We start from the raw sequence: 11,039 nt of genomic DNA, 5'->3' as shown, positions 1-11,039 counted from the left end.
TTAGTCCTTAAGTTCCAGAATTTCCTGTAGCAGAGGGGAAGGCATTAGTGACGGCCACCGTGTTATTTCTTTGGGAATTTTCTCATGCAAGTTGCCGGGAAAAGGAACACGAGAAGTCACATGGCACGTGCTCTGGCCTGGAGAAAACAGATTGGAGAGAAGTCCATTCTGGCCAACGTGACCTGGACGCAAAAACCATAGTAAACGTTTCCTCCCTCAGCAACACAAAGCAGCTGATTTATTTATGTAAGTCAAGCTGTTCGGAAGCTTGCACTTTATTTGCGCTATGGGGCCGTTGCAGTTTTCTCACGACGCCCCGAGGCCTGAGGTTCCTCCATGCCCCTGTGGCATCTTTACGTCGTGACCCCAGCGGGATTCCAAACCCTGGCATCTCAGACACTCGGGCTTCACCAGATAGATGCGTGGGAACAGTGTGTTCTTCCGGGGGAAAGGAAAGGATTACTATATGATCAGTGAGATACAATCCCCACTCACAGAGTTCATGGAACACAAGAGTTTTTATTTTCAACCTATGTTCCCAAATCCTGAGATCTCACCCTGATGCCTGGCCTGGCCCAGAACTGCCCCTTCTGGCAGAGAACTGCTTTCTCCTGCCGTGCCCCTAGTGGACGTCACCAGGGGCTGTGGGAGGAGGTCACAGACGGAGACGGACCTTCCCCTGAAGGGCAGTAAGCTTCGCCCCCCTCTGCCGTCACTCAGTGCGTCTTTATGGGGAGTCTTTGGTGCGTCCGCTGCTGGGAGATGACAGTAGGCTGCCTCCCTGCTCTTGAAAGTGCACGCAGACACAGTGATCTGTCGCGTCCGGCCAGGTCCAGGGACCGGAGACAGCCGGGCAGGTCCCTCTGTGTGCAGAGGATGTCGATGGGCAGGTCTGGAGATGGGAAGATGAAGGGTGTAAACACCATCGGAAGACGGCAGAGTCGGGAGTGGAATGTGGAGAAGCAGGTCCCGGAAATGACCAGACCACCAACCAGTTTGTCTGGATTGTGGATTTTGCACAAGAAAGAAAGCATAGATATGAGCTTTAAGAAAACCGAGGAGGGGCTGGGAGCCTGGGGGGGCTCAGTCGGTTAAGCATCTGACTCTTGATTTCGGCTCAGGTCATGATCTCACGGTTCCTGAGTCCGAGCCCCACGTTGAGCTTTGCGCTGACAGCGTGGAGCCTGCTTGGGATTCTCTCTCTCTCTCTCTCTCTCTGCCCCTCTCCTGCTCATGCACACGCATGCATTACCCCCCCCCCCAATAAATAAACAAACTTTTAAAAAAGAAAACAGAGAGGGTGCAACAGTGTGGAACATCTGGAGGTCTGGCTTCAGCATCTGGACTGTGTCTGGCAAGGTTGCTGGGTGCCTTGCTGGCCAGTGCACCTGCCTTCAGCTGGCTCAGGTGCAGGGGGACATTCCTACCTTGGAGCATTCACAAGGGGAGAAGGGGGAAGCGTCAAGCAGAAAAATAAGGCTGGTAGCTCCTGTGACTCAGGAAACACAGATCCACGCGGTCGTCCACGTGGCAGGTGTCTGGGGTTTGCATGGTGCAGAGCCCGTTAGATAACAGGTAATTGAACCATGGCTTCCACGCCGAATGCAAGCTCGAACAATCTGGCTCTAAAGTCTGGACTTAAGAGTGGCAGGGGTGGAGAGTGATCTCAGTATTGCCACAGAAGCCTTCCCCTCGGTGGCCCGTGGTGAGGCATTAACATAAAAATGCCTCAATTAACCAGGTCACACGAAATGAGAGTTTAAGGGTCCGGGAGCTGCGCTGAGCGATGTCCTGTCACCTGGACGGCAGTCAGCCGTTCGCTCAGCACAGATTTCCAGCCAAAATAATAGCACCAGAGTCAGTCTCTCGTCAGCCGTTCTACACACACGCAGCTCTGATTAGCTCTGCCTGGAAAGGACTGCATGGCGGCTACAGGGCCGAGGGAAAGAAGGACCCGTGCTGCAGTGCTCGCGCCACAGGCCTCCCCCAAACAGGGAGCTCACATGGTTTATCATCCAAACCAGGGCACTCTTCAAAGTGAAAGAAGGCGCTATTAATACTGACACGGGGACAATAGGCGTAAACTGGGACTGTCCCGGGCAACCTGGGACGCGGGCCGCCCTGCCTCTAAGGATAAGTGACAAGGACCGTCCCCTCTGCCTTTCATCTTCCGGTGGCCTGAGTTCTCTCTGCAGAAATGAAAGGGCCAGTGTCCCATATTTGTTGTGGAAGCTGCCTCCCCAGAAGTGTGGCACAGGGACTGCCCCCCCCCCCAGTCTTAGAGCTGCCCCAAATCGTGACTGTTTGGGGCTGTGGGGGAACGACCCGTGTCCACATTCAGGGGCATGTAGCAGCCAGACACACAGAAAACTGTCCCCCCTTGCTGTGTGGGTGCCACTGACCTCAGCTCAGTAGGGAGGCTCTGGGGGGCAGCTCTGGGGGGACAGTGATGGGGGCCAGTGAAGGAGGACACTTCTAGGAGGCAGCACTGGGAACAGCTCCAGGGGCCGGCTCTGGGGACAGCCCTGGGGGGCAGTGATGGGGCCAGCTCTGGGGGCACTGGCCGAGGAGAGCAGGGGCACACAGCAGATCTGGATGGCCCAGGCAGGGAGGGACATGCAGGGAGCAAGCCACCTGGAGAGACGTCAGTGGAGAAGAGGAAGGTTCAGATATGGAAGCAGCCATGATGCGAGGGGTGGGCGGTGTTACAGCTGGATGTCCCCACAGGAGAGAGGGGACGAGCCCCTCCCACCAAGTCCCTGAACCTGCCAAGAGGGGCTCCGGTGGGCAGACCACCCAAGGTCAGTGTCTCGCTCTGGGTTCGAAGGTGGCTGCGGACCGCTGACCCCACCCCACCCCCACCCCTGGGGCTCCCACAGAGGAGAGTACCTGTGCGGCTCCCAGCAGAGGGCGGACAGAGGGGACGGGGCCCTCTCCAGGGCTGGGACTCTGGCCTCGGGCAGGGACCCCACCACAACACGCCCTGCGCCCCTGGGTGCTGACCCTGTCCGCCCCCTCCAGCAGCCCCCCAGCTTTCCCGGCCACCCTGGGCACGTTTAGTGGAGGCAGGAGCCCCTGCGCTCAGAACCGCGTGGTGCTTACATGCCGTCGTGTCCGTGTTGTTTACAAAGAATAAATAGAAATACAGAGCGCACGGAGCTGGGACCCTGGAGAGGCCGAGGGGGGCCTGGCAGCAGGGTCTGGCTGGGGGGACAGGTCTGCGGTGGGAGGCAGGTGGTGGGGGGATGTGATGGTGATTCAGGAGGCTGGGGGCCATCTGCCAGGACCGCGCGGGTCTGGCTGAGGTTCTCAAAAGGTGGGAAGGAACCCCACTGGGGCCTGGGGTCAGCCACCGCCTTGGTGCTGCGAACCGGGGATTGGCGGCTGGAGACCCGCCCAGTGCTGCTGGTGGGGGGGCCCCATCTGTGCTGCCCCCTGAGCACCTCCACCTGCAGGCCCCCCGCTGCCTCAGTCTCCCCTGCTACGGGAGCCCGAAAGAAACCCACCCATCATCGCTCCTTCCAGCGCATCCTGTCACCGAGGAAACAGGTCGGGCCTCTGCGCTCCCATTTCAGTGTTTCAATCCTAAAAACCCCGTGTCGCTCAAGTGCTGAGCGGTCACACCTGCAACGTTACTCCAAAGACCCGAGCAACAAACTCACGTGAAGAAATCAGAACAGGGGCGCCTGGGGGGCTCAGTCCGTTGAAAGGCGGACTCTGGATCTCCGCTCAGGTCGTGATCCCAGGGTGCTGAGATCGGGCCCCACGTTGGGCTCTGCGCTGAGCGTGGAGTCTGCTTGGGATCCTCTCTCTCTCTCTGTGCCCCTCCCCAACCCGTTCTGTCTCTCTCTGCCACTACACTGCTTGGGCTCGTGCTCTCTCTAACATAACATACATAACATAACATGACAAACATCACTCATCCTAACCTCGTGAGACAGGCTCTGGGACAAACTGTAACAGTGAGCCTGAAGAAGCACAGCAGGGACTCTGCTCTGAACCCCGACGGGCACGCTTCTGACCCCGAACGGGCGCCCCTCTGTGTTTTTGTCCTGTCAATAGAAATCAGAAATAAACGCGTTGAGACACGTTTTGCCTTTTCCGGAGAGAGACAGAATGAAGGGGCGTCGAGGGCGTCTTTTGGAAAGAGCTCACAGGTCCGTCCGTTCCTGTTAAAACCTCCGTTTACCAGACTTGAGTCTTGGGTGTGCTGTGCTCAGGGGCGTCGAGGCGGCCTTGGGGAGCAGAACCCCGCACTCGGGCAGCACGGCGGGGTCCCTGGCCGTGGGTGGTGACCCACTGGCGATGACGCCTCCCCCACGTCCAGTCCTCTTTCCCCTGCCCCCAGTGGCCAAGTGCAAGGTACATCTGCCCGGCCCTGGGTGCGTTTCCAGAACAGGGCACAGGAGCTCTCACTCGGGAAAGGGGAAGAAAAAAGGTTCAAGAAGAAAGGGGTGTGCCCCAGTCCTCCTGATGGCCTGTGACTGGTCCTGACCTCTCCCCAGCCTCTGTGGCCATTGTTTCATTTAGCAAATACTCTTTTCATCTGAAACATAATAATAATAAGTTGGAATAAGGACCAAGGATGTTAGAGAAAGCAGGGTCCCGAGAGTTTTAAAAATAATCCCTGAAATGCTCCTAAGAACTTTTGGTTCCTTCTCCCTAAACTCCCAAACAGTTGGAGTAGAAAGAGGAAGGAGAACCCACAGACCGTTTACCAGCTAATATGGTCATATGTAATTCTGAGATACATTATTAAAACATATGAGCTATTTTTCTTTGAATGTTGTGTCAGTGTGTGCTTGTAAGCACCATATGATGCTTTCAAGATCACCATATGATCTCACCGTAAAATTTTCATGAGCTTTTAACAAAAACACCTAAGTCTATAAAAGTCAGTGGTCACATGCTGGAGCTCATCCAAGGAAGCCTTGACCGTGGGCACAGCAGCCCAGGGGGGTTAGAGCCTACGGTCCGTGAGCCCAGCACAGAAGAGGCTCCGTTCCGGCCCTGAAGGGACTCCCCGGCCTCTGTGTCACGAGCAGGGTTTCAGTGACTCCTTAATTCCTCCCCAGTGACGTGTGCCTGGTGCATTCAGTATGACACCTCTCTCGGGCCTCCGAATGGCATTCGTGTCCCAGCATCCTGTAGCCCAGACGCACCTGCCCACCAGGCCGTGATTCGAGAGTCAGAAACCCAGGCAGACGTGCAGCGTTCTGCCGAAGGGAGCTGTGTGTGCACACATCCCCTGGTGCACGTCCTCATCCGACGGGGCCAGTCGCTAGGCTCCCAAGAATGTGCATTTGGTTCCACGTTTAGGACTCAGAGCTGTCGGATCCACTCCCCGAGCTGCCACTCAAAGCGGAGTCCAGCTGTCTGCAGCCTGGGACACCTATTTTCTCCAGGACAGACGCCCCAGGCGGCCAGAGCCCATGGTCCTTTCCCGCTCAGTGAGCGCCTACCGAGCGCACGCTGTGCTGTGGTACTGCTCGCGGGGGGTCCTCCAGAAGTGATATCACTGCCATGCCCGTTGGTTCAGATGAGGACGCTGCCTCCAAGTGCCGTGACCGCTTCTAGATCGGGAGGTTCCGGGTAAGAATTGGTCCACGCGCCCTGAATCCCAAACCCAGCCCTGTGCTTCGGAAGCCACTGTACAGATGGCGGAAGAAGGTTCAGAGAGACTTTTTGATTGGAAGGATTTCAAATGTCCCCCGTTTGTTTTCAAGTAGCGGACGTCCTGCGGCTACGCTTCCCTCCTTTCTCCACTTGTGGCTGGTCAGGGAGCGGACTGAGCTTAGGGTCGCGTCGAGCACATGTATCACGGAATGACCCAGAGGCTAGAAATCAAAACCCACAGGCGCTCCTTAACCTTTCCAACTGACACGCGGACAAAGGGCACGCCACAAATAACCGCGGGGTTCAGGCTAGCGCTCCCCGTGCAGTTCATCAAATCCCAAACGTCACAATTCCACATGAGGTTGTACCAACTTTTGGCTCAGACACCGTACTGCAAGCCAGCTCCGTATTGGTCAAATCCATATTATGACAAGCATCACCTGCTGAAAAGCGGAACGCCACTAAAACCTTTCAAAACGCCAACCAAGCGAATTCACAAAGCCAAACGCCACCAGTGCCAGTGAATGTAGCCGAGTCACTGAAATTCAGCATAAAAATCGTTCTCGCGGGAGAAAGTTAGCACGCACGCATTTGAAGCTGCCTGGGGCCATCGCCCTCGGCAATTTTCTAACATGGAGGGTTTAAAAAAAATGGGTCTTTCAAAGAATCGTTTGTTCTGAAGTAGGGAAAGAGAAAACGTTATGAAAAGCACTCACACATAAGACCTCGTTTCTGGGCAGCCGGCCAACAGGTCGTTCCTAAATGCCTTCCCTCTTCCCTCACGCCTCACGCTCCGCTCCTTCCAACGGCAGCGGCTGGGAAGTCTCCCCCCCGCCCCCGAACCGTATTCAGATTATTAACACGTTGTCTGCCTTCACATCGTACACTTAACACATATTCTAAGTGGTTTACAAATACTAACTCAATCCACACGAAAGCCCTAAAAACAGACACTGCCGTTGACTTTATCCTACAAACGGGGCAAGGAAAGTCCCGAGGAAATGATCACACTCGCCTGTAATCACTTCCCGAGAATGACTGGGCCAGGATAGGCACCGTAGCACATAGGCACTGCCTTGAACTCTTCATATCTGGCAGGTTTTGGTACTTTAGTGCAAGATAACGTTAATACTTGGGCAGATTGGCATTCAGTCTAGTGACACAGATCTATTGGGTAACCCCTGGGGTTCAGATACTGGGCCTGGTTCATATGGGGCGGTCTAGGGAGGGAGGTGAGTGCCTGAGAATACCATCTGACAGTGCATGCTGATGGTGGTGACCAAGGGGACAGGGAGGTCCAGAGAAGGGCATGCGTACGCCCCCCAGATGGGGCGGGCTGGCTCTGTTCCGCTTGGGCCATTGTTGCGTCTGGTACAAACCCCTAAGCCTTGCGGTGCATGTGATCAGAAGGCCCAGACCAGTACGAAGGGCAACTCCTTCCAAATATTCTCAGTTCTCTAACAAACTCAGCCTCTGCCCCATCCAGGCTGGCTCTGCCCAGTGCCACAGTTTCACCAACAAGAATGCACCCTCTCGGGGGGCCCCAGCACTGAAGCCTCTCTCGAGAGGCCTCAGTCACGAGAGACAGACCACGGGCTTGCGGGAGTCTGACACAGGACAGCGTGAGTGTGGAGGGGGCCGCCAGCAGGGCCTTCCCAGGGTCCTCGGCACCCCCAGACCAGGCTCAGCACCCCGCAAGAGGAGAAACTAAAGGGGCCGTGGGGATGGACAGCAGGCCTGGAAAATCATATTGGAGAAGTGGATGCACGGCAGAAAGATGAAATGACCCGCGTTTGACCCTTCGTTTTCCTTCCATATAAAGAATCTGGAATTCCATTTAAGCATCAAAATGGGAAGAAGGCTGAGCTGTGTAGCCGACTCATTCAGTAGACGTGCAGTAAATGTGATTCACATTTATCTGCGGCTCCCGCATTCCACGGCTCCTGCCCCTCCCCGACATCTGAGTTTCCCGTTGTCTGAAAACCGCTGTGTGGGACTTTTTGCCACAACCCTTGCCTAATCACCTGGACACATGTCAAGAAGCGAAACCCTCTGGGTGATTCAGGACACATGCAGTCTGACCCCAGCTCTGTACATAGGACCCGGGGGGCATTTATGAAGCCCGAGGCCTCGGCCACGATGGGAGGCCTTGAACTTGCTGCGGGCTTCCAGGTGGGCCCCAGACGTGAGCCAAGCGGGACAGGCCCAGAGCAGTCGACGGGGGAGGGCACCCGGGACCCCAGGGCACACACCTTCTGCTCTTTCAGGGGAGACCGATAACCCCAATCTTAATGCAAAACTTCCTAGTTTTCTTTTTTTTTATTTTATTTTTTTTATTTTTTTAATTTTTTTTTTTCAGCGTTTTTTTTTTAATTTATTTTTGGGACAGAGAGAGACAGAGCATGAACGGGGGAGGGGCAGAGAGAGAGGGAGACACAGAACCGGAAACAGGCTCCAGGCTCCGAGCCATCAGCCCAGAGCCTGACGCGGGGCTCGAACTCACGGACCGCGAGATCGTGACCTCGCTGAAGTCGGACGCTTAACCGACTGCGCCACCCAGGCGCCCCAAAACTTCCTAGTTTTCAAACCGACAAATAATTTAAAATTTTTAACAATAATGTGGCCCAAGCGAAATCCACGTATGGCTGGATTCAGCACCCCCCCGACCCCCACCGAAGACCTTCGTTCCAGGTGCTGCCTGTACAACTCCACGCGCTGTAGAAGAGATTCAGATACGTCACCAGCCACACAAAACCTCCCAAATGTGAACTTCTTGACCCACAGCGATGCACCCAATATAACAATCACGGCCACACATGTGGGGCCAACAGAGGAGGACGAACGGTTGGCAGGTACTGGGTTGGTCTCCCAACTGGGCCGCATCCGAAGGGCTGAACGTCGCCGCGGCCACACCTTCCCTGCCCCGAACCGGAGACGTGTCCAGGCGCTGAGCCCTGGGGCTGGATACTACCAGACATCCGCGTGCACCTTCGGTCTGTGTGTGTGTCTGCACAACGTGTGGGCTTCCCACACGCGAGGGACGACGGGCGGGTGAGGGAGGTCCCCTACGACAGCCAACAGGGACCTCCATTTCCTGCTTAGAATCTGTGTCCCCGCCACCATCTGGGACAAATGTCACCCGCCACCATCTGGGACAATCCGGCCACCTCACAGGAAACACGTCCACTGTTTCCTCCTACTCCCTCCTCGGGCTCAGCAGGATAGATCTCGGCCTGCCGCAAAGCCAGGGACTAGAAAGCACCTGCCCCCTTCCCCGTTCCTCCACTGGCTGTGCGTCAGAGAGCCAGCGAGGGTAAGCAGGCGTGACTGACCCCGCCTGGATAAAAATCAAGTGGCCGTTCCCCTGGCCTTCCCAGGGCCACGACACGGGAGCAGTCCCACCAACTGGGTCCCACGTGGTGAGACCTTTGCTGTCAGGAGCTCTCAGAGACGTGTCTCCTGAACATACCAGAGATGTCCGGCTGTGTCCAGTCTCCCTTGTTAGGCAGCAAAATGCGGGAGATTGTCAGATTTTAAAAATCTGAAAATCTGTCTAAGGGACTGAAATGCCTTATTGCACGCATGAAAAAACGTCAGAGAGAGAAATCAATCTGTCCTACGAGACGGGGACTCCTCAGGAAAAACTGGCTTTCAGATCGACGCGAATCTCACCTCTTGAAACCTGTAGACACGATCGCCTCCCAGTTCTACAGCCCAGATGGTTCTTCGGTCTCTGAGATCCTACCCTGGCCTTCCCCGAGCCGTGTGCCGACGGATGGGTGCTCTCCCTACTGTGAGGGTGCCCCACGGACATTCTGCTGCCTCTATAACCCACGGCTGTGAGTGTATTAGAGCTTGGATACCACGAATCCAAGCTTTTGGATGTCAACCTAAAACACGGGTACGTTGTCTCCAGATACGCATCTGAGGGGCTTTCCACTGAACTAACAGCACAAGCGAGGGTCTAAACTGTGCCAAGTTTATTGTGACCTTCACATTTGGGGATAAGCTCTGTCATCCTCACAGCTGAATTGCAGCAAGCCAGAGCTGTGTGAGAGAAAAGTCCCGCCTGGCCAGGAGAGCCGGCAAAGAAGACCTCACCAAGACTACCGCACGGAGGGGAGACAGGACAGCGGGGTGGGAGCCACGGAAAATTCCCCGGAGGAGCTGAGTAGGCGCCCAGGCTCAGCGCAGAGCGGCCTGGCTGGCGGTCACGGCCGGGTGGGGCTTCTCTGCACACAGCTCAGCAGGACTCTCAGTCAAACCAGAAGCAAAGCCTGGCCAGGGCAGAGCCCTCTTTGCGGGGGAGGACCGACCTCACGTGTCAGGCCAGCACGCCGCCCTCAGGGCCACACGGGGAGGGCCGGTCCCTCCGGGGGGCTTCCAGTCTTCTGCTCCAGGACTGTTTTCCTGAAAGGTTACTGAACTGGAGAGAGAATACCCTTGCAGCTCAAGAAGCAGACGGATACAAAAAAAAAAAAAAAAAAAAAATCAGAATTTTATCATCGCGTTCAGAAACCACTCAGGATAACCCTGAAATGCCTCTAATTTGTAGCTTTGTGGGACAATTGAACAGCACTCTTGCTTATTTATGCAAAGGGCTTGCAACAAATAATTTAGGGCCTATTTTGAAGCCTGCTAAATGTGGGCTACTTTAACTGTCAAGTGTCTCCCAATTATGGTAAACAACCCTTTGAATATTCAGCTGTGGAAACAGGGATCGCTCGGTTCCAGTGGAGAGGAAATGGGGAAATTGCTTAGTTTGCTTCTTTTGAGCAATTGCTGTTTATAAATGCATGATTTATTTTCCTGGGACTATCTCTGGTATTATCTACAAAATGAAAATGTTTTTATTAGCAAAGATGTTTACAAAGAACCCCATTCGTAATTGGGTGTGCAGTGTTACTTACACTGTCTGATATATGCATTCAGCTTAAACATACCAAATTTGAATGTCTGTATCGTCCTTTAAAAATAGCTAAATGAAACGTTCCCATGTTTTACGACCCTCGTAAAACATGTGCTTCCGTCCCGATTACCTAAAGAAAAGAGAGAGAGAGGGAGAGTCAGAGGGATCTTAGGTCTAAGCTCACAGTACCTGACTAATTATCATGTGACATTTAACTTGATGTTTGATTTATTATCTTGAACTTTCCAATGAGACAAGATCGTGAAATCTATGATTTCAGATGAAATTCTGTTTGGGACAATCTAGGCAAATAATTTCTCACACAAACGTATCTACCACTCATGCAAAACCATTTCCTGAACTCAACTGCTAATACAGACGTTAATTCTATAATAACAACAACGAAGAAAAAACACCTGTATTTTTAATAGATTACAACAGGGTCATTTCAGAGTCCACAGTCCCAGACTCTTGAAAACATTAGTTCAACACAATGGAGGCTGGTTGGTGCACT

At 54.3% G+C, this 11,039-nt stretch overlaps 1 long non-coding RNA gene across 1 annotated transcript; it reads right to left on the bottom strand.

Annotated features, from left to right (window-relative positions):
- Positions 1–499: 499 nt before the first annotated feature.
- On the bottom strand, positions 500–10,641 carry LOC122240547. Its single transcript, XR_006220323.1, has 3 exons — positions 10,560–10,641; positions 3,930–4,052; positions 500–1,000 (listed from the first exon to the last, which is right to left on the bottom strand). It is a non-coding gene; the product is annotated as an uncharacterized LOC122240547 (long non-coding RNA).
- Between the last annotated feature and the right edge of the window lie 398 nt (positions 10,642–11,039).

This window comes from Panthera tigris, chromosome B4, assembly GCF_018350195.1.
Source record: "Panthera tigris isolate Pti1 chromosome B4, P.tigris_Pti1_mat1.1, whole genome shotgun sequence".
Taxonomy (NCBI): domain Eukaryota; kingdom Metazoa; phylum Chordata; class Mammalia; order Carnivora; family Felidae; genus Panthera; species Panthera tigris.
Note: the sequence above shows the minus strand (reverse complement) of the source record. Positions and strands in the feature narration are given on the sequence as shown.